Below are 20,159 nucleotides of genomic sequence, written 5' to 3'. Positions count from 1 at the left end.
AGAAATCATAGGGACTTCCCTGGTGGTCCAGTGATAAAGACTCCACACTTTGACATTCACAGAAAGATAGACAAGATGAAAAGGCAGAGGGCTATGAACCAGATGAAGGAACAAGATAAAACCCTGGAAAACAACTAAATGAAGTGGACATAGGCAAACTTCCAGAAAAAGAATTAAGAATGATAGTGAAGATGATCCAGGACCTCAGAAAAAGAATGGAGGCAGAGATCAAGAAGATGCAAGAAATGTTTAACAAAAACCTAGAAGAATTAAAGAACAAACAGAGATGAACAATACAATAAGTGAAATGAAAAATACACTAGAAGGAATCAATAGAATAACTGAGGCAGAAGAACGGATGAGTGACCTGGAAGACAGAATGGTGGAATTCACTGCTGTGGAACAGAATAAAGAACAAAAAATGCAAAGAAATGAAGACAGCCTAAGAGACCTCTGGGACAACATTAAACGCAACAACATTCACATCATAGGGGTCCCAGAAGGAGAAGGGAGAGAGAAAGGACCCGAGAAAATATTTGAAGAGATTATAGTCGAAAACTTCCCTAACAAGGGAAAGGAAATAGCCACCCAAGTCCAGGAAGCGCAGAGAGTCCCATACAGGATAAACCCAAGGAGAAACATGCCGAGACACATAGTAATCAAATTGGCAAAAATTAAAGACAAAAATTATTAAAATCAGCAAGGGAAAAATGACAAATAACATACAAGGGAATTCCCATAAGGTTAACAGCTGATTTCTCAGCAGAAACTCTACAAGCCAGAAGGGAGTGGCATGATATACTTAAAGTGATGAAAGGGAAGAACCTACAACCAAGATTACTCTACCCGGCAAGGATCTCATTCAGATTCGATGGAGAAATCAAAAGCTCTACAGACAAGCAAAAGCTAAGAGAATTCAGCACCACCAAACCACCTCTACAACAAATGATAAAGGAACTTCTCTAAGTGGGAAACACAAGAGAAGAAAAGGACCTACAAAAACAAACCCAAAACAATTAAGAAAATGGTCATAGGAACATACATATCGATAATTACCTTAAACATGAATGGATTAAATGCTCCAACCAAAAGACACAGGCTTAATGGATACAAAAACAAGACCCATATATATGCTGTCTACAAGAGACGCACTTCAGACCTAGGGACATATACAGACTGAAAGTGAGGGGATGGAAAAAGATATTCCATGCAAATGGAAATCAAAAGAAAGCTGGAGTAGCAATACTCATATCAGATAAAGTAGACTTTAAAGTAAAGAATGTTACAAGAGACAAGGAAGGACACTACATAATGATCAAGGGATCAATCCAAGAAGAAGATATAACAATTATAAATATATATGCACCCAACATAGGAGCACCTCAATATATAAAGCAACTGCTAACAGCTATAAAAGAGGAAATTAACAGTGATACAATAATAGTGGGGGACTTTAACACCTCACACCAATGGACAGATCATCCAGACAGAAAATAAGGAAACACAAGCTTTAAATGACACAATAGACCAGATAGATTTAATTGATATTTATAGGACATTCCAACCAAAAACATCAGATTACACTTTCTTCTCAAGTGCTCATGGAACATTCTCCAGGATAGATCACATCTTGGGTCACAAATCAAGCTCAGTAAATTTAAGAAAATTGGAATCATATCAAGCATCTTTTCTGACCACAACGCTGTGAGATTAGAAATCAGTTACAGGGAAAGAACCATTAAAAACACAAACACGGGGCTTCCCTGGTGGCACAGTGGTTAAGAATCCTCCTGCCAATGCAGGGGACACGGGTTCGAGCCCTGGTCCGGGAAGATCCCACATGCCACGGAGCAACTAAGCCCGTGAGCCACAACTACTGAGCCTGTGCTCTAGAGCCCATGAACCACAACTACTGAAGCCCGCGTGCCTAGAGCCCATGCTCCACAACAAGAGAAGCCACCGCAATGAGAAGCCTGCACACCGCAACCAAGAGTAGCCCCCGCTTGCCGCAGCTAGAGAAACAGAAAGCCTGCACACAGCAACAAAGACCCAACGCAGCCAAAAATAAATAAATAAATAAATTTATATAAAAAACACAAACACATGGAGGCTAAACAATACGTTAGTAAATAACCAAGAGGTCACTGAAGAAATCAAAGAGGAAATCAGAAAATACCTAGAGACAAATGACAATGAAAACACGATGATCCAAATCCTATGGGATGCAGCAAAAGCAGTTCTAAGAGGGAAGTTTATAGCTGTACACGCCTACCTCAAGAAACAAGAACAATCTCAAACAATCTAACCTTACACCTAAAGGAACTAAAAGAAGAACAAACAAAACCCAAAGTTAGCAGAAGGAAAGAAATCATAAAGATCAGAGCAGAAATAAATGAAATAGAAACAGAAAACAATAGCAAAAATCAATAAAACTAAAAGCTGGTTCTTTTAGAAGATAAAATCGATAAACCATTAGCCAGACTCATCAAGAAAAAGAGGGAGAGGACTCAATAAAATTAGAAATGAAAAAGGAGAAGTTACAACAGACACTGCAGAAATACAAAGCATCCTAAGAGACTACTACAGGGGCTTCCCTGGTGGCGCAGTGGTTGAGAATCTGCCTGCCACTGCAGGGGACACGGGTTCGAGCCCTTGTCTGGGAAGATCCCACATGCCGCGGAGCAAATGGGCCCGTGAGCCACAATCACTGAGCCTGCGCGTCTGGAGCCTCTGCTCCGAAACAAGAGAGGCCACGATAGTGAGAGGCCCGCGCACCGCGATGAAGAGTGGCCCCCACTTGCCACAACTAGAGAAAGCCCTCGCACAGAAACGAAGACCCAACACAGCCATAAATGAATAAGTAAATAAATAAATAAAATTTTTTAAAAAAGAGACTACTACAAGCAATCCTATGCCAATAAAATGGACAACCTGGAAGAAATGGACAAATTCTTAGAAAGGTATAACCTTCCAAGACTGAACTAGGAAGAAATAGAAAATATGAACAGACCAATTCCAAGTAATGAAATTGAAACTGTGATTAAAAATCTTCCAACAAACAGAAGTCCAGGACTGGATGGCTTCACAGGTGAATTCTATCAAACATTTAGAGAAGAGCTAACACCCATCCTTCTCAAACTCTTCCAAAAAATTGCAGAGGAAGGAACACTCCCAAGCTCATTCTATGAGGCCACCATCACCCTGATACCAAAACCAAAGATACTACAAAAAAAGAAAATTACAGACCAATATCACTGATGAATATAGGTGCAAAAATCCTCAACAAAATACTAGCAAACAGAATCCAACAACACATTAAAAGGATCATATGATCAAGTGGGATTTATCCCAGGGATGCAAGGATTCTTCAGTATATGCAAATGAATCCATGTGGTACACCGTATTAACAAATTGAAGAAGAAAAACTATATGATCATCTCAATAGATGCAGAAAAAGCTTTTGAAAAATTCAACACCCATTTATGATAAAACTCTCCAGAAAGTGGGCGTAGAGGGCACCTACCTCAACATAATAAAGGCCATATATGACAAACCCACAGCAAACGTCATTCTCAATGGTGAAAAACTGAAAGCATTTCCTCTAATATCAGGAACAAGACAAGGATGTCCACTCTTACCATTATTATTCAACATAGTTTTGGAAGTCCTAGCCACGGCATTCAGAGAAGAAAAAGAAATAAAAGGAATACAAATTGGAAAAGAAGAAAGAAAATTGTCACTGTTTGCAGATGACATGATAATGTACATAGAGAATCCTAAAGATGCCACCAGAAAACTACTAGAGCTAATCAATGAATGTGGTAAAGTTGCAGGATACAAAATTAATACACAGAAATCTCTTGCATTCCTATACACTAATGATGAAAAATATGAAAGAGAAATTAAGGAAACACTGCCATTTACCATTGCAACAAAAAGAATAAAATACCTAGGAATAAACCTACCTAGGGAGACAAAAGACCTGTATGCAGAAAACTATAAGACACTGATGAAAGAAATTAAAGATGATACCAACAGATGGAGAGATATACCATGTTCTTGGAAGAATCAATATTGTGAAAATGACTATACTACCCAAAGCAATATACAGATTCAATGCAATCCCTATCAAATTACCAATGGCATTTTTTACAGAACTAGAACAAAAAATCTTTAAATTTGTATGGAGACACAAAAGACTCCGAATAGCCAAAGCAGTCTTGAGGGAAAAAAACGGAGCTGGAGGAATCAGGCTCCTTGACTTCAGACTATACTACAAAGCTACAGTAATCAAGACAATATGGTACTGGCACAAAAACAGAAACATAGATCAATGGAACAAGATAGAAAGCCAAGAGATGAACCCACGCACGTATAGTCAACTAATATATGACAAAGGAGGCAAGGATATACAATGGAGAAAAGACAGTCTCTTCAATAAGTGGTGCTGGGAGAAATGGACAGCTACATGTAAAAGAATGAAATTAGAATACTCCCTAACACCATACACAAAAATAAAATGGATTAGAGGCCTATATGTAAGACCGGACACTATAAAACTCTGAGAGGAAAACATAGGAAGAACACTCTTTGACATAAATCACAGCAAGATCTTTTTTGATCCACCTCCTAGAGTAATGGAAATAAAAACAAAAATAAACAAATGGGACCTAAGGAAACTTAAAAGCTTTTGCAAAGCAAAGGAAACTACAAACAAGACGAAAAGACAACCCTCAGAATGGGAGAAAATATTTGCAAACGAATCAACAGACAAAGGATTAATCTCCAAAATATATAAACAGCTCATGCAGCTCAACATTAAAAAAACAAACAACCCAATCCAAAAATGGGCAGAAGACCTAAATAGACATTTCTCCAAAGAAGACATACAGATGGCCAAGAAGCTCATGAAAAGCTGCTCAACATCACTAATTATTAGAGAAATGCAAATCAAAACTACAATGAGGTATCACCTCACACCAGTTAGAATGGGCATCATCAGAAAATCTACAAACAACAAATGATGGAGAGGGTGTGGAGAAAAGGGAACCCTCTTGCACTGTTGGTGGGAATGTAAATTGATACAGCCACTATGGAGAACAGTATGGAGGTTCCTTAAGAAACTAAAAATAGAATTACCAATGACCCAGCAATCCGACTACTGGGCATATACCCAAAGAAAAACATAATTCAAAAAGACACATGCACCCCAATGTTCATTGCAGCACTATTTACAATAGCCAGGTCATGGAAGCAACCTAAATGCCCATCAACAGATGAATGGATAAAGAAGATGTGGTACATATATACAATGGAATATTACTCAGCCATAAAAAGGAAGGAAATTGGGTCATTTGTTGAGACGTGGATGGATCTAGAGACTGTCATACAGAGTGAAGTAAGTCAGAAAGAGAAAAACAAATATCGTATATTAATGCATATATGTGGAACCTAGAAAAATGGTACAGATGAACCGGTTTGCAGGGCAGAAATAGAGACACAGATGTAGAGAACAAACGTATGGACACCACGGGGGGAAAGCCGCGGGGGGGTGGGGGGGTGGTGTGATGAATTGGGAGATTGGGATTGGCATGTATACACTGATGTGTATAAAATGGATGACTAATAAGAACCTGCTGTATAAAAAAATTTTTTTAAGTTAAAAAAAAAAAAAAAGACCCCACACTTCCACTGAAGGGGGGCTGGGTTCGATATCTGGTCAGGGAATTAAGATCCCACATGCCGTGCAATGTGGCCAAAAAAAGAAAAACCAAAAAAGCTATCATACTCAGTGGTGAAGCATTGAAATTATTCTTTTGAGGATCAGAATAAGGGAAGGATACCCATATTCACCACTTTGATTTAAATTTTAAGTTGAAGACCCCAGTTAGTGTACTAAGAAAAAGAAAAGATGTAAGAACTGGAAAGTAAGATTTAAAAAAACCCTGTCATTGTTAGATAAGGTTGAGAATGCTGGAAACCCAAAAGAATACATGATGAATTATTAGAATTAATAAGAAATTTAGCAAGTTTGCTGGATACAAAACCAATGTGCAAAAGTCAATTCTATTGCTAAACACTAGCAACAACTAGAAAATATAATCTTAAAAGTCTACCATTTATAAGAGATAAAAAATATGGAGTACCTAGTACTAATACCAAAAAAGTATATGAACTTTATAAAGAAAATGTGAAGATTTTAAAAAATTTTATTGAAGTATAGTGGATTTACAATGTGTTAATTTCTGCTGTACAGCAAAGCGATTCAGTTATACATACATACTCTTTCATATTCTTTTCCATTATGGTTTATCACAGGATATTGAATATAGTTCCCTGTGTTATACAATAGGACCTTGTTGTTTATCCATCCTATATATAATAGTTTGCATTTGCTAATCCCAAATTCCCAATCCTTTCCTCCCCCACCCACCCCCTTGGCAACCATAAGTCTGTTCTCTGTGAGTCTGTTTCTGTTTTGTAGATATGTTCATTTCTATTTTAGATTCCACACATAAGTAATATCATATGATATTTGTCTTTCTCTTTCTGACTTACTTCACTTAGTATGATAATCTCTAGGTCCATCCATGTTGCTGCAAACAGCATTATTTCATTCTTCTTTATGGCTGAGTAATGGTCCATTGTATATATATATCACATCTTCTTTATCCATTCATCTGTTGATGGACATTTAGTTTGTTTCCATGTCTTGGCTATTGTGAATAATGCTGCTATGAACATTGGGGTGCATGTATCTTTTCGAATTATAGTTTTATCTGGATATATGCCCAGGAGTGGGATTGCTGGATCATATGGCAACTCTGTTTTTAGCTTTTTGAGGAAACTCCATACTGTTCTCCACAGTGGCTGCACCAACTTACATGCCCACCAACAGCATAGGAGGGTTCTCTTTTCTCCACAGCTTCTCCAACATTTATTATTTGTAGACTTTTTAATGATGGCCATTCTGCCTGATGTGAGGTGATACCTCATTGTAGTTTTGATGTGCATTTCCCTAATAATTAGTGATGATGACCATCTTTTCATGTGCCTGTTGGCCATCTGTATGTCTTCTTTGGAGAAATGTCTAGAAAATGTGAAGATTTTATTGAAAGATTTAAATTTTTGGATTGGGAATTGCTTTATGGATAGTTTCAATTGTGCATGTTTAAAGAAAATTAAAATTATGAAACAATTCCATTTAACCCAGATAAACATTGGTTCAAAATCCGAAATACATAGTCCCCTGAATTTTGGTATAATGAGGCACTTCCTAGGAGCCATGAAGTGGCTTGTGTACTAATCTAGCGCCTTTGAATAGTTTTTGTTTGTATGAGCCATGCAGCCAATACCCATCCATTTGCTATTCCCAGTTCTTTGGGGGAACTGTTCCCTAGAGAGCCACATCTCCTTATTGGCTGCTAACCATTCTGCCAGTCAAGAAACTTCATCAAATTCTAGAAACTTCTTCTCACTTGTAATTGGAGTTTTGTTGTGAAAGTTAAATTTTGTGATGCCCATAAAATGTTTAGTGCATGGTAAGAGCTCAATTAATAGCTATTTACGTCTTTAAAAATCTTCTAGAGGAACTTCCCTGGTGGGCCAGTGGGTAAGACTCCACGCTCCCAATGCAGGGGGTCCGGGGTTGGATCCTGGTCAGGGAACTAGATCCCACATGCATGCCACAACTAAAAGTATGCATGCCGCAATGAAGATCCCACATGCCGCAGCAAAGACCCGGTGCAGCCAAAATAAGTAAATTTAAAAAAAAATCTTCTAGGGACTTCCCTGTTGGTCCAGTGGTAAAGAATCCGCCTTCCAATGCAGGGGACGCAGGTTCAATCCCTGGTCAGGGAACTAAGATCCCACATGCCACGGTGCAACTAGAGCCTGCATGCCACAAACTACACAGCCCACGCGCTCTGGAGCCCGTGCACCACAACTAGAGAAGAGAAAACCCGCAGGCCACAACTGGAAAGAAGCCCATACACTACGATGAAGAGCCTGCGCGCTGCAATGAAAGATCCCACATGCCTCAATGAAGATCCTGTGTGCCACAACTAAGACACAACGCAGCCAAAAATAAATAATAAATAAATCTTTTAAAAAAATCTTCTAGAGGACAAACTTAGGGCAACCAAATGATAACCGAATAAAATATGGAAAAAAGGTTCTTCACTGAGCAGTGGATCTATATAAATGTCTAAGTCTAAAGAAATGTCAGAATTATAGTTATAAACAGGAGGTATCATTTATACAGTTGGGCATTGCGGACATGATAGAACTGAGTTTTACAAGTCACTTTTGCTTCCAAATAGGATGTAGTAGGTTGCAGCAGGACAATGTGCCTGCTACAACAACCTTAAAAAATGCAGAATAAGTTAAAAACATCATATTTTAAAATATATTAGAGGACTGTGAAATGACTAAGACTTGTTACCTTGTTTTAGGTAAACTAAAATTCCAGAGAGGGGAGGGCCCTTCTGAGGTGAATTGATAATCAGTGGCTGTTTTCTTTTGTGGAAATATTTGCTGGTTCTAGTTACAGGCTGAGGATCAGTCTTAACCTAGGCAGAGGTTGTCTACTGGGGCAAAGAAAACCCAGAGGAACTTTTGGTGGTCATGTGGGACTATTGGGGCAATTTGAAAACCAGAAGAGCCTCAGTGCATGGCTGATTTTCCACGTGGGGCATTTGCTGTGTTCAAGACCTCCTTGGGAGGCTGTGGACCTGGGCCAAAACTTTTTAAAAGTCATGGTGTTTAGGAAACCATGCCCCATTAGAGGGACTTGGCCTCCTCAAACACATGGCTACTCTCTCCCTCAAAACATTTCTCATATTTTGAAGCTGAATAGCTGGAGGTGAAAAAGCTAAGCTCAATGTCTCTAAAGAACTGAACTGAATAGTACTGTAGTATTTCAGGTCTGAGGAGATATACTCCTGAGGAACATGGATGAACCAGAAATGGAATGAGTCTAAGTAAGAAGGCAACCTTGCCAAGACCCAGCTTGATCCCTAATTAGATTGTGATGATCAGACCCTCACTCTATCAACCTAATGGAGGGAAGGGGGAACTCTCACTGGGAGATGATATGTGGTGGCTCACTCTACAGTTCTTTTATACACACTGTCTGGCACAGAAGAAAACATTACCAAGTCTGTGAAGAGGCAGGGAAACATAACTAATAATCAAAAGAGAAAAATGAACCATTGAACTGGACCAACAGATGATTAAAATGTTGAAGTTAGCAGACAAAGAACGAAAAACAAAAACAACAGATGAATAAGATAAAGAAAACAGGAAAAGATGAACAAGATGGATGAAAAGATGGAGACTTTCAATGGATAACGAATCTATTTAAAAAATTATAACAACAAATCAAATTCTAAAATTGAAAATACAATATTAAAAATTAAGAACACTGTGCACAGATTTGATAACAGACTGGAGATTATAGAAGAGAGAATTAGTAAACTCAAAAACAGGTCAATAGAAAACATTCAAACTGAAACATCAAGAGACAAAAAAAAGATGATACAAAGTGTAAAGCATATGGTGAACAAGGTCAAATAATCTTACATATGTAATTGGACTCCCAGAGGAACAGAGATAAGAGAATGGAGCAAAAACAATAGTCGAAGAGACAATGGCTGAGAATTTCCCCAGACTGATGAAAGATGTCAACCCAAAAATTAGAGAAGCTCAGGGAAACCCAGGCCAGATGAATAAAAGGAAAACCACAGTAGGGAACAAAATAGTCAAATGGCTGAAAATCAACAACAAAGAGAAAATATTAAAAAGCAGCTAGAACTTTCTCTTTGTGCAGCTGTCTCTACACTGGGGACTCTTTCCTCTGAACTCTAGCTGCTTTGGCCTTCCCAGTCTCCCTGCTTCTTCCCCTCAACACAAGGAGACCACCAGGCTCCTCCTGGTTTCCCCTACCTGTGACTGTCCTGGAGACTCTTGACAGGCAGTAAACTGGTGCATTTGGGGGGGCTCACCCCATTTATTGTCCGTCTCTCAGGGATCACCATTCTTTTTTGCCTTATGTCAAATGTTTTTTAAATGTTGTTTCAGGGACTTCCCTAGTAGTCCAGTGGCTAAGACTCCACGCTCCCAATACAGGGGGCCCGGGTTCGATCTCTGGTCAGGGAACTAGATCCCACATGCCACAACTAAGAGTTCACATGCCGCAACTAAAGATCCCACATACGCCAACTAAAAGATTCTGCATGCTCCAACTAAAAGATCCCGCATGCCGCAACGAAGATCCTGCGTGCCGCAACTAAGACCTGGTGCATCCAAATAAATAAACAGATATTAAAAAATAAATAAATGTTTCATATTTCTCGTCTGGTTTTTTAGTTGTTTCAGTTGGAAGGGTAAAATCTGATTTCTTATTCCATCTTGGCTGGAAGTGGAAATCTCAGAAAGATTTACTTTTAAACTGAGGAAATGTGCCAATCTGAGCTTAAACTTAAATTAAAACTCAATAACTACAGCAATTGTTTATAAGGAAGACCAAGAAAAGCTTTTGTTTGTAAAGGACTACTTTATCACTGACATTGGTTAGAATTTGCTGACACGTGTGATGATTAAAAGCAAACCACACTGTAGTCGGTTTTATTATTTTTTTAACCTTCTTTACAGTCAATGCACACCCTTATTGCTTGTACCTGGGGCACAAGGCTCCCAGCACCCCACCCTTGGTATTCCATAATATACATCTCCACTCTATTCCAAAAATCGAATACGGCCAAAATTGAATTCATCTTCCACAGTAAATCTGGTATTATTATATTTTCTACCTGTCAGGATATCGTATTAAAATTATGTATGTCTCCCCACAATTAGACTGAGGGATTGCAAGAGAAATATTACTTCATGCTCACATTTTTAAAAAAAATGCTTGTTGAAAGAATCGTGCTTTAACATATCAGACTGACGTCACTTCCCTCTTTGTTCAGAAAGAGAATAATAGATTTATTGCACAGACTTACTAAGCACTTGTAGGCCAGTCACTATTTGGTGCTGGCTGGGGCTACAATGGTGAATAAGACCAGGTTCTGCCCTCCTGGGGAAGTGTTCTCAGTTGAGGAGAGGCGGGTCAGAGATACAGAGGCACATCGCAATGCCAAGGGGAAAGATCACCATGGAAAAAACAGGGAATGAAAGCTTGGGCCAGGCCTCAAAGTGCAGCCAGAGCAGCAATGTGGTCCTTCGCTTTTGACCAAAGGGAAACGGGATTAGTGGAGGGAGACGCCATATAGTAGCTGCGGTTTGCCTTAGCCCTATGGGGGTTAAAAACTTGAGAGCAGGCTGTAAAGAAGTCTCAAACCCGTTCTGCAATGTTCAGATCACAGTTTCTACAATCCTCACGCGCAAAGAGGGAAGAGCCGGGTCCGCGACCAAAGGCGGAGTCCTGACGCCAGGGGCGCCGATTTTCAGAAAGACGTCCCGGGAGGGCGGGGGAGCGTGCGCCGCCGGGAGCGGAGGGAAGGCGGGGCCACGCCCCCAGCGCCGAGCCCTCGCTCCCTCCCCCGCCCTCTGCACGCGGCGCGGGCGGGGCTGAGGCGGAAGGGCACCGAAGGAGGTGACGTTATAAGTGAGCGCCGGCTCTTCGGCAGTGGCTCCAGAGGAAGCTCGCTGGCTGTGGCCGCTGCAAGCAGGCCGGACGTCTGCTGGCTGACGGGCTTTCCCTTAAAGCTGGCGAAGGCGGGGCCACAGTCCGAGCTGCCGCAGTATCTGGACCCACGGCGGGGCAGGTGCCGGCAGCGAGGGACGTAGGTAAGCGGGGGAGCCCGGGTGTCAAATACGGCGAATGACTGATGGACCAGGCTGGCTGGCCATTCTCGCGCCAGTGCGCGCCAGCTCAGCACCCTGGCCTGGAGGCCTCGAGCGCTGCTCTTCCCCCACCGCCGAACCACAGGCAGCGGATTTCTCCCCGGGCGCTGTTGTGCCTTTCCGGGGGCGGGGAAGGAGCTCCTCCCGAGGGACCAGTGTCCCCTTTTTCTCGCCAGTCCGAGCTGTACGACGCAGAAGCGGAGAGGGCTAGCGCCCCCGGCCGCTGCTCCTGAAGCCGGGGGAATCTGAGCGGAAGAGCTGCTGGTAGAGGTCCTCCAGCTCCTGCCGTCTTGGGTTTTATTTGTTCGGACAATTCTGCTTCCTTCCTGCCTTTGGTTCCATCCTCACACTCCTGGGACCCTGTTCTAGTGAACGGGTATGGCACAATTGAACATTTGTGCGGTGGGAAGCCTGTTTTTCCTTTCTGTTTACGCTAGGCAGTATCAACCCCCGTTCCTGTGTATGACCACTCTTTTGGGGGAGGAGGGGTTCGGAGAGGATGTCGGAGATAAGGGTTTTGGACTTGGGAGTTCGAAAAGCTGGAGTTCGAAAAGCTGAATTGAAATCCTGGCCTGCCACTTGGTGGTGGCTTTAATCTTGTGTAGACATTTTTAACCCATGTAAAGTGGAACTTTCTTATACCTATATAAATTAGTTGGGAGAATTAAATGAAATGAAGAAAACAGAACGTTAATCATGAAATATTTTGGGAATCAGGTTAAAGTCGGTTTAAGAATACCCAGGACGCTTAAATGGTAGGTTCTTAATTATGTCTCTTACCCAGAATAACTACGCTTGGTATGGAGAAGGGTGCCAGAAGAGATACTAGGATCTTGTGGTTAAAACCTAACTGCAGTCTCTTCTTTGGGTCGGGCAGCATTAGAAAGAAATCAGTTCCTCCTAGTCACCCAGAGGTCTCATGCTTATTGATTACACATTATTGGTGTATGAGGGATGACCTAAATCAGTTTTGCTTCTTGCTCAGTATGTCTAGTGGGCCCTTTCTAGGAGAAAAGCTGGGAGGGGCTTCATTCACACCTTGGCCCACTTTAGAAGGAATTCTTTGCACGTTTCTGAGGACTCCTCCCTCTGCCTCTAAAGCATTTCATGTTAATTGAAAATGTTCAGAGAATAAATGTAGGGACTTGAATCCTTTGAGTGGCTGAACATTACAGTTCTAAGTTAATATGAGGAAACACCTTTCTCTATATTGGTGAGAGAAGACCATTCCCTGCTCCGAAGTTTAAATAGACCCTAAGAGAAGTGTTTGGGGAGGAGAGAAGGGAGGTGCAATCAGTGACTTGAGTGAGTAGCACCTGTTCTTACAGTTGCTTGGTGAGACGAATTAAGGATACTTGCCTTACCTCATTGGAGTGTGATGATGCTCAGTGAAGCATGATGAAGTGCAATCTTCAGTTCCTTTGACACAGAATTGTCAATTTGGGATTTTAAGTCATGGATACGGAAGGGACCTTGAGGGTCATCTAATCCAGTGGTTCCAAAACCTGCAAGGACATCAGAATCAGTTGGGGAATTAAAACAAAACCCCAGATGTCCAGACACTACCTTAATAGATCTGAAATGGGACCCGGGTGTTAGCGATTTTTAAAAAGCTTTTCAGGTGATATTCACTGTTTGAAAACGCAGATTTTAGTTTACAAACAGGCTCAGAGAGGTGAAGTGTCAATTAGTTTGTTGCCTATGCCTTTAAAATTTTTTTCTCTTTTTCTTCCTTTCCTTAACAAATAACCTTACTTGAATCAATAGTACTATTTCAGGTTTTGTAGCTCTGAGAGCACAGAAGGGGAAAAATGTCATTTGTCAGTAGCTCTGTGTAATTCTGTTTTCATAGTTCCCTATGCAATTAGACTCCTTAATGCCCTTTGATGAAAGTATTAGATTTTACAGTAAAATATTTTACTAAATGTTGCTTAGGTTTTTTTGTTGTTGTTGGCAGAATTATATAAAGACCATATCACTTTATAAATCAGTGTTTCTTAGTAGACTTTTATGCCAAGCCTTCATAAACCATGGAAGAATTCCAGTTAAAGAATATTTTTGCTTTTGTTCTGGCTTGTCATAAACCCACTGTACTGTCCACAGGTTTCTCTCTGCCACCATCCTCCACAATCCTGGTATGCATGATGTCTTACTTTGTATCACTAGCCAGCTTCCTATGGAACTCAGTTTGAGAACTGTTAGAGAAGCCCTATAACGTCTCTTATTACCTTACAAACACCTGATTTAACCAGAGGCTCTTGGTATTGCCTTAAGCTTGTCCTTGAATTTTTAGTCCCTTTTTCTTTTTTGGTTAATTGTACCGTGCCACTGATTTAAAGAATTTGATAGATATCTAGAAAGGATCAACTGATAAGGAAGTAACAGTGCCTCATATGTATTTTTCTTGCCCATTATAGTGAAAATGTCGTGACTTTTTTTGGGGGGGGTGGTTAATATTTTCAGCATTCTTAAGGTAATAGATCATCAGGCAGAGTTGAACTTTCTCTTTTGGGGAGATATATTCATTAGCAAATTATCCTTTGAATAAGAATCACTGAAACGATGAAAAGGTTGTGTTAGTAATAGAGCCAGAAATGGACCCTACATCACAAATCCTCTAAAGGAAGATGTTGAATTATTTTCTTTTTAAAAATAACCCTGTTTATAGCATGTTAACTTCCTACAACCAGATGACGCAGAGCATTCTGAATTCACTGATTAACAAAGCCATGTTAACAGAGAGGTAATCTATAAATTCAGAATCTAGAGAGACATATGGTATGTGTTTAAGATGAAAAACCAAGTCACTGAGTCTCTAATTTTTTTTTTTTTTTTTTTTTTTGGCCAAGCCATGCGACATGTGGGATCATAGTTCCCTGACCAGGGATTGAACCCGAGCCCCCTGCATTGGAAGCGTGGAGTCTTAACCACTGGACCACCAGAGAAGTCCCTCTAAATTTTTAAGTTTTGTGTCTGAAATACCTTAATTCTGAAGCCTAAAAATTGTTGAATTTCAGATTCTGATAGAATACACTTTTCAAGTAGAGGTATTGAGAAAGGATAAATGGGAACCCAGGGGTCACAATTTTAATGTAAACTGATATTACGGGTTTAACGTAGAAACAAAGGCGGGGGGGCGGGTAGTGACAACTTGAAGACCCAGTGAGAAGTGGAGTTTAGAAGTCACTTGCTGGTCCTTGAGGCAGTCTTCTCTGTCTGTAAGGACTTGAGACCAAAATCGGATATTTAACTTAATCTACTTTATATGTGGTAGCTGAATGTACCTATCATCAGTAGGTACCATAAATGTACAAGTCTCCAATTCTCAATCTGGACCTTTTTATGGTTCATTCATGTCCTCTGATGCCAATGGGCAATATTTTTTATTTTTGTTTTGTTTTTAATCTTGTTTCCTACTACAAACCATTCATTCTGTCTCATTTTTGGGGGGGCGGATAACCTCTCCCCTGTTTATTCACTGCACAGCAGCTATTCTCATTACTGTCTTATTACCTACAGGAGAAAGAACTTTTTCATAGTGATGCTTGAGTTAATCTGTACAGTGGTTGCACTGCAAACTTTTACTCAAGTAAATATTGGACCCCTCAAGGATTGTTCAGACTTCAGGCTGTCCTAGGGTCAGTGAGTATCTAATAAGAGTTGAAAGCTCACTTCTGTTTCCCTTGTGTTTGTGTTTTATCTTCTTTTTTAAATCCATATTTGCTATGCTCTTTATTTTATTATTATTATGACTTTCTGACCACACCCCATGGCTTATGGGATCTTAGTTCCCCTACCAGGGATTGAACCTTGGCCCTCAGCAGTGAAAGCGTGGAGTCCCAAACACTGGACCACCAAGGAATTCCCTATTTTATCTTTGAAGGAATGTTGGTATTTGGTGAACACACAACAGTATGGCTGAGAATACAGGGGCAAAAATGTTAAGGGACCCCATGTGGAGGTTGCTTTTAATTTTAATTACATGTACTCTGAGTTCATGCTTGGGATATGTTGATTTTAGGGTACTCTGGCTAGACTCTTATTGGAGAACCTTCAACAGTATTATCTTTTTTTTTTTTAATTTTTAAAATTTATTTATTTATTTTTATTTTTTTTGGCTGTGTTGGGTCTTCGTTTCTGTGCGAGGGCTTTCTCTAGTTGCGGCAAGCGGGGGCCACTCCTCATCGCGGTGCGCGGGCCTTTCACTATCGCGGCCTCTCTTGTTGCGGAGCACAGGCTCCAGACGCGCAGGCTCAGTAGTTGTGGCTCACGGGCCTAGTTGCTCCGCGGCATGTGGGATCTTCCCAGACCAGGGCTCAAACCCGTGTCCCCTGCATTGGCAGGCGGACTCTCAACCACTGCGCCACCAGGGAAACCCAACAGTATTATCTTTTTCTTTTTTCTTTGGCTAGGTAGATTACCCAAAGAAGAATCTTCAGATCTTCTGCTTGGAGCTTATAAGCTGGGCTGTCAACAGTCTTGTAGCTAAACTGGGGGAAATGGTAGAGATCTTAGCATTCAGTATGTAAACACTCATGTTCATTTAACTCAACTATTTTCAGTATGATACCCTCATTCTCAACTGCACCAGAAGTTTTCCAGTCCAGGAATCCTTTGTTTTTCCTTTAGGGCTGCATTATCCAATGTGGTAGCCACTAGCCACATGTAGCAACTTAAATTTAAATAATTAAAATTAAATATTTCGTTCCTCAGTTGCACTACACACATTTCAAGTGGTCAGTAACCACATGTTTCCAGAGACTTCCATATGGGACAGGGCAGATATAGAATATTTCTATCATTGCAGAACTATTGGCCAGTGCTGTTCTAGTCTAGAAAATAACACTCCAGGCTTCTGCAAGGATCAGGGAGGGGCAGTTGGCTGGTTTTTGTGGCGAGTAGGAGGGTATCTAAATGATTTGATCTATCCTCTTGTTTTTAGCACCACGTTCACACCCCACTTACAGAACCTCCTGCTGCCAATTCCTCACGTATTTTGAGGCACTGTTGTATAAATTGGATTGCTTTCCTTCTTGCAAGCTTGACATTTAACTTTCTTTTTTAATTAATTAATTAATTAATTTTTGGCTGCATTGGGTCTTCGTTGCTGTGTGCGGGCTTTCTCTAGTTGCAGCGAGCAGGGGCTACTCTGTTGCGGTGCACGGGCTTCTTATTGCAGTGGCTTCTCTTGTTGCAGAGCCCGGGCTCTAGGCGCGCGGGCTTCAGTGGTTGTGGCATGCGGGCTCAGTAGTTGTGGCTCGCGGGCTTAGTTGTTCCACGGCATGTGGGATCTTCCTGGACCAGGGCTTGAACCCGTGTCCCCTGCGTTGGCAGGCGGATTCTTAACCACTGCGCCACCAGGGAAGCCCTGATTTTTATATTATTAATTTATTTGGGAGGCACGAAAGGGCAGATACATGTATATTTTCTTATTTTTTCTTTTATGAAAGGTGGCTATATATAATATAGTAAAGAATTAACCTTGCACAAAAAGAAAGCCTTTATCCTTGGCTTTTAGGAGGTAATCTCTAAACACTTGGAATGTTATGTCTGATTGGAGTGTCTTTATTTGCCTGGGGGCCTTGGGTCACTGATAATCTAACAATATGATTTAGGATGGGGATTGGCCATGCCAGAAAAACCAAGAGTGTGATTTAGGGTAATGACTTTGATATCAGTGGATCTCCAGAGGGGTTGAAGACTGAGCTCAGTCATGTGTTATGCCTGTGAACCCCCATAAAAACTCTGGACATCAAGGCTTAGGTGAGCTTCACTGGCTGGCAATTCTTGTCACACTTTGTCACACATTGGTGCTGGGAAAGTAATGCTGTCTCTACTCCATGGGGAGAGGACAACTGGAAGCACCTCATTTGTTACTTCCCCTGGACTCTGCACTGTGTAGTTCTTCACTTGGATGATTTTAATCCACATTCTTCAGCTGTAGTAAGCCATAACTATTAACAGTTTTCAGTGAGTTCTGTGAGTCCTTCTGACAAAGTACCAGACCTGAGGGTGGTTTTGGAAACTCCCTGAACTTTCAGTTGTTGTCAGAAGTGACGGTGATCTTGTGTGGACTGTTCTCCCTAACTGTACACGTGGCTAAACTATTGCAGTGGCATACCATTGATACTCATTTGAACTCTGTTTTTTTCATTTAAACCGGAAATTACTCCATGTTAGTTCATAGACCTTATCCTTATTCTGTTATAGCTTCATTCATTGTGCGGATGAACCATAGTTTATGCAACCACTGCCCTATGTATGGGCATTTAGTTTGTTTCCAGTCTTTTGCAATTACAGTGTTGCAGTGAATAACCATGTACTATGTATTTTCATTATTATTGGAGATGTATCTTCAGGGTAAATTCCTAAAAGTGGAGTTGTTGGATTAAAAGGTGAATACTTGTATGGTTTTGTTAGATATTACCAAATTCCCCTCCAAAATGACTTTATCAGTTTGTATTCCCACCAACCAGCAAAGTATGAAAGTTTTTTTCTCCCACCAGCAAAACGTGTTGCTATAACTTTTGCCAAATTTCTTTGAGGTAAAATTGACATATAATATTATATTAGTTTCAGGTGTACAACATAATGGTTTAACATTTGTATACATTGCAAAATAATTACAATAAGTCTAGTTAAATCCGTCACCATACATAGCTCCCCACCCCCCCCCCCAAATTTTTTTTCTTGTGATGAGGGCTTTACTTTTAGCGGCTTTCAAATATGCAGTACAGTATTATTAACTATAGTCACCATGCTGTACAGTACATCGCCATGAATGACTTGTTTATTTGTTTATTTATGGAGGTTTGTACCTTTGACTCCTTTCACCCATTTTGCCTATCTCCCAAGCCCCCTTGACAATTTTTTAATGAATGAAGTTGAACATCTTTACTTATGTTTAAGGGCCATTTAAAAATCTTTATTTGTGAATTGTTTCATTATGTCTTTTTCCCATTTTTCCATCAGCCTTTTCCTTTATCCCTCAATTTAAGATATTAAATATTAGTAATATTAGCCCTTTACTTTCTGTTGAGTTTTTCATTTTTGCTATTTTAAGTGTCCTAAGCTCCTTTATTTTTTTAGCTGTTCCTTTAAAAAAAAAAATCCCATTCTTTTTTTCCCCAGTGGATGTAATATTTTCTTCTTTGAGGATAGCGTTGGGGTTTGTTTTCTTCTCTCTTTTTTAAAAAAAATTGTGGTAAAATATACATAACATAAAATTTACCATTTAAATCATTTTTAGGTATACAGTTCAGTGGCATTAAATACATTCATATTGCTGTGCAACCATCACCACCATCCATCCTGAGACCCATTTTAATTTTCCTGAACTGAAGCTCTTCACATTAAACAATAACTTCCCTTCTCTCCCCTCCTCAGGTTTTTTTTTTTTAAATTTTTTTTTTTTAATTTTACTTATTTATTTATGGCTGTGTTGGGTCTTCGTTTCTGTGCGAGGGCTTTCTCTAGTTGTGGCAAGCGGGGGCCACTCTTCATCGCGGTGTGCGGGCCCCTCACTGTCGCGGCATCTCTTGTTGCGGAGCACAGGCACCAGACGCGCAGGCTCAGCAATTGTGGCTCACGGACCCAGTTGCCCCGCGGCATGTGGGATCTTCCCAGACCAGGGCTCGAACCCGTGTTCTCTGCATTGGCAGGCAGACTCTCAACCACTGCGCCACCAGGGAAGCCCCCTCCTCAGGTTTTTTAAGTTCTCTAAATACGCTTTTGCTTTTATCTGTTTGTTTGGTCTACTTTTTATCCCTGGAAATGTAGTGATTCTTAGTTATGCTGTCATTTGACCACTAAGAAGTTGCTTGGAGGTTCTGAGCTTGTGGTGGGACTTGTCAGTTGTGGGGTGCACTGTGGGCCATGCTGGGCCATTCTGTGGGGGCATACCTGTACTTATGTATATTCTTGTGGATTAATCAGTTTCTCTGAAGAAGAATCTTCCAACCTCCTGCTTGGACGGGTAAGACAGACTGCCAGCGTTTTGGGAGATGAGTGGGAAAGTGTTGCGGGGTCTTATATTCAATATATAGTTCCATCTTCAAACTGTTCCTGGGATCCCCTTGCCTGCAGAACTTCCTTTCTGAAGGAGAAACTTCTAATCTTGGGTAGGGGAGGGACAGTCACCTGCTATGCAGAGTTGGGAATGGATTTGGGGGTTTCATTGCTTCTTAAACTTTGGGGTAATTGGGCCTGTGTAGTTGTGGCATCCCCAAATATCAGTATCTGTTGGTCTTTTTGAATGATCTATCCCTACCCCACCCCTTGCCCACCCCCAGAACTGACCTCCTCCTTGGGGG

General features: G+C 40.8%; 1 protein-coding gene across 25 annotated transcripts in view; it reads left to right on the top strand.

Moving 5' to 3' along the window:
* Nucleotides 1-11,598: 11,598 nt before the first annotated feature.
* Nucleotides 11,599-20,159, top strand: part of SENP5 (SUMO specific peptidase 5) — a 50,081-nt gene continuing 41,520 nt past the window's right edge. For 19 of the 25 annotated variants that reach the window (XM_082458624.1, XM_082458621.1, XM_082458617.1 and 16 more), the window contains exon 1: nucleotides 11,653-11,790. The gene's annotated coding sequence lies outside the window, so the exon portion shown is untranslated. Of the gene's footprint in view, nucleotides 11,791-11,825; nucleotides 12,224-15,366; nucleotides 15,490-20,159 lie in introns of those variants that run through there. The other 6 variants (XM_082458626.1, XM_082458625.1, XM_082458607.1 and 3 more) reach the window with 6 other exon arrangements.

Source organism: Balaenoptera physalus, assembly GCF_965194825.1.
Source record: "Balaenoptera physalus genome assembly, chromosome: 4".
NCBI lineage: Eukaryota > Metazoa > Chordata > Mammalia > Artiodactyla > Balaenopteridae > Balaenoptera > Balaenoptera physalus.
The sequence above is the reverse complement of the archived record's forward strand: the minus strand, read 5'-3'. Positions and strand labels throughout refer to the sequence as shown.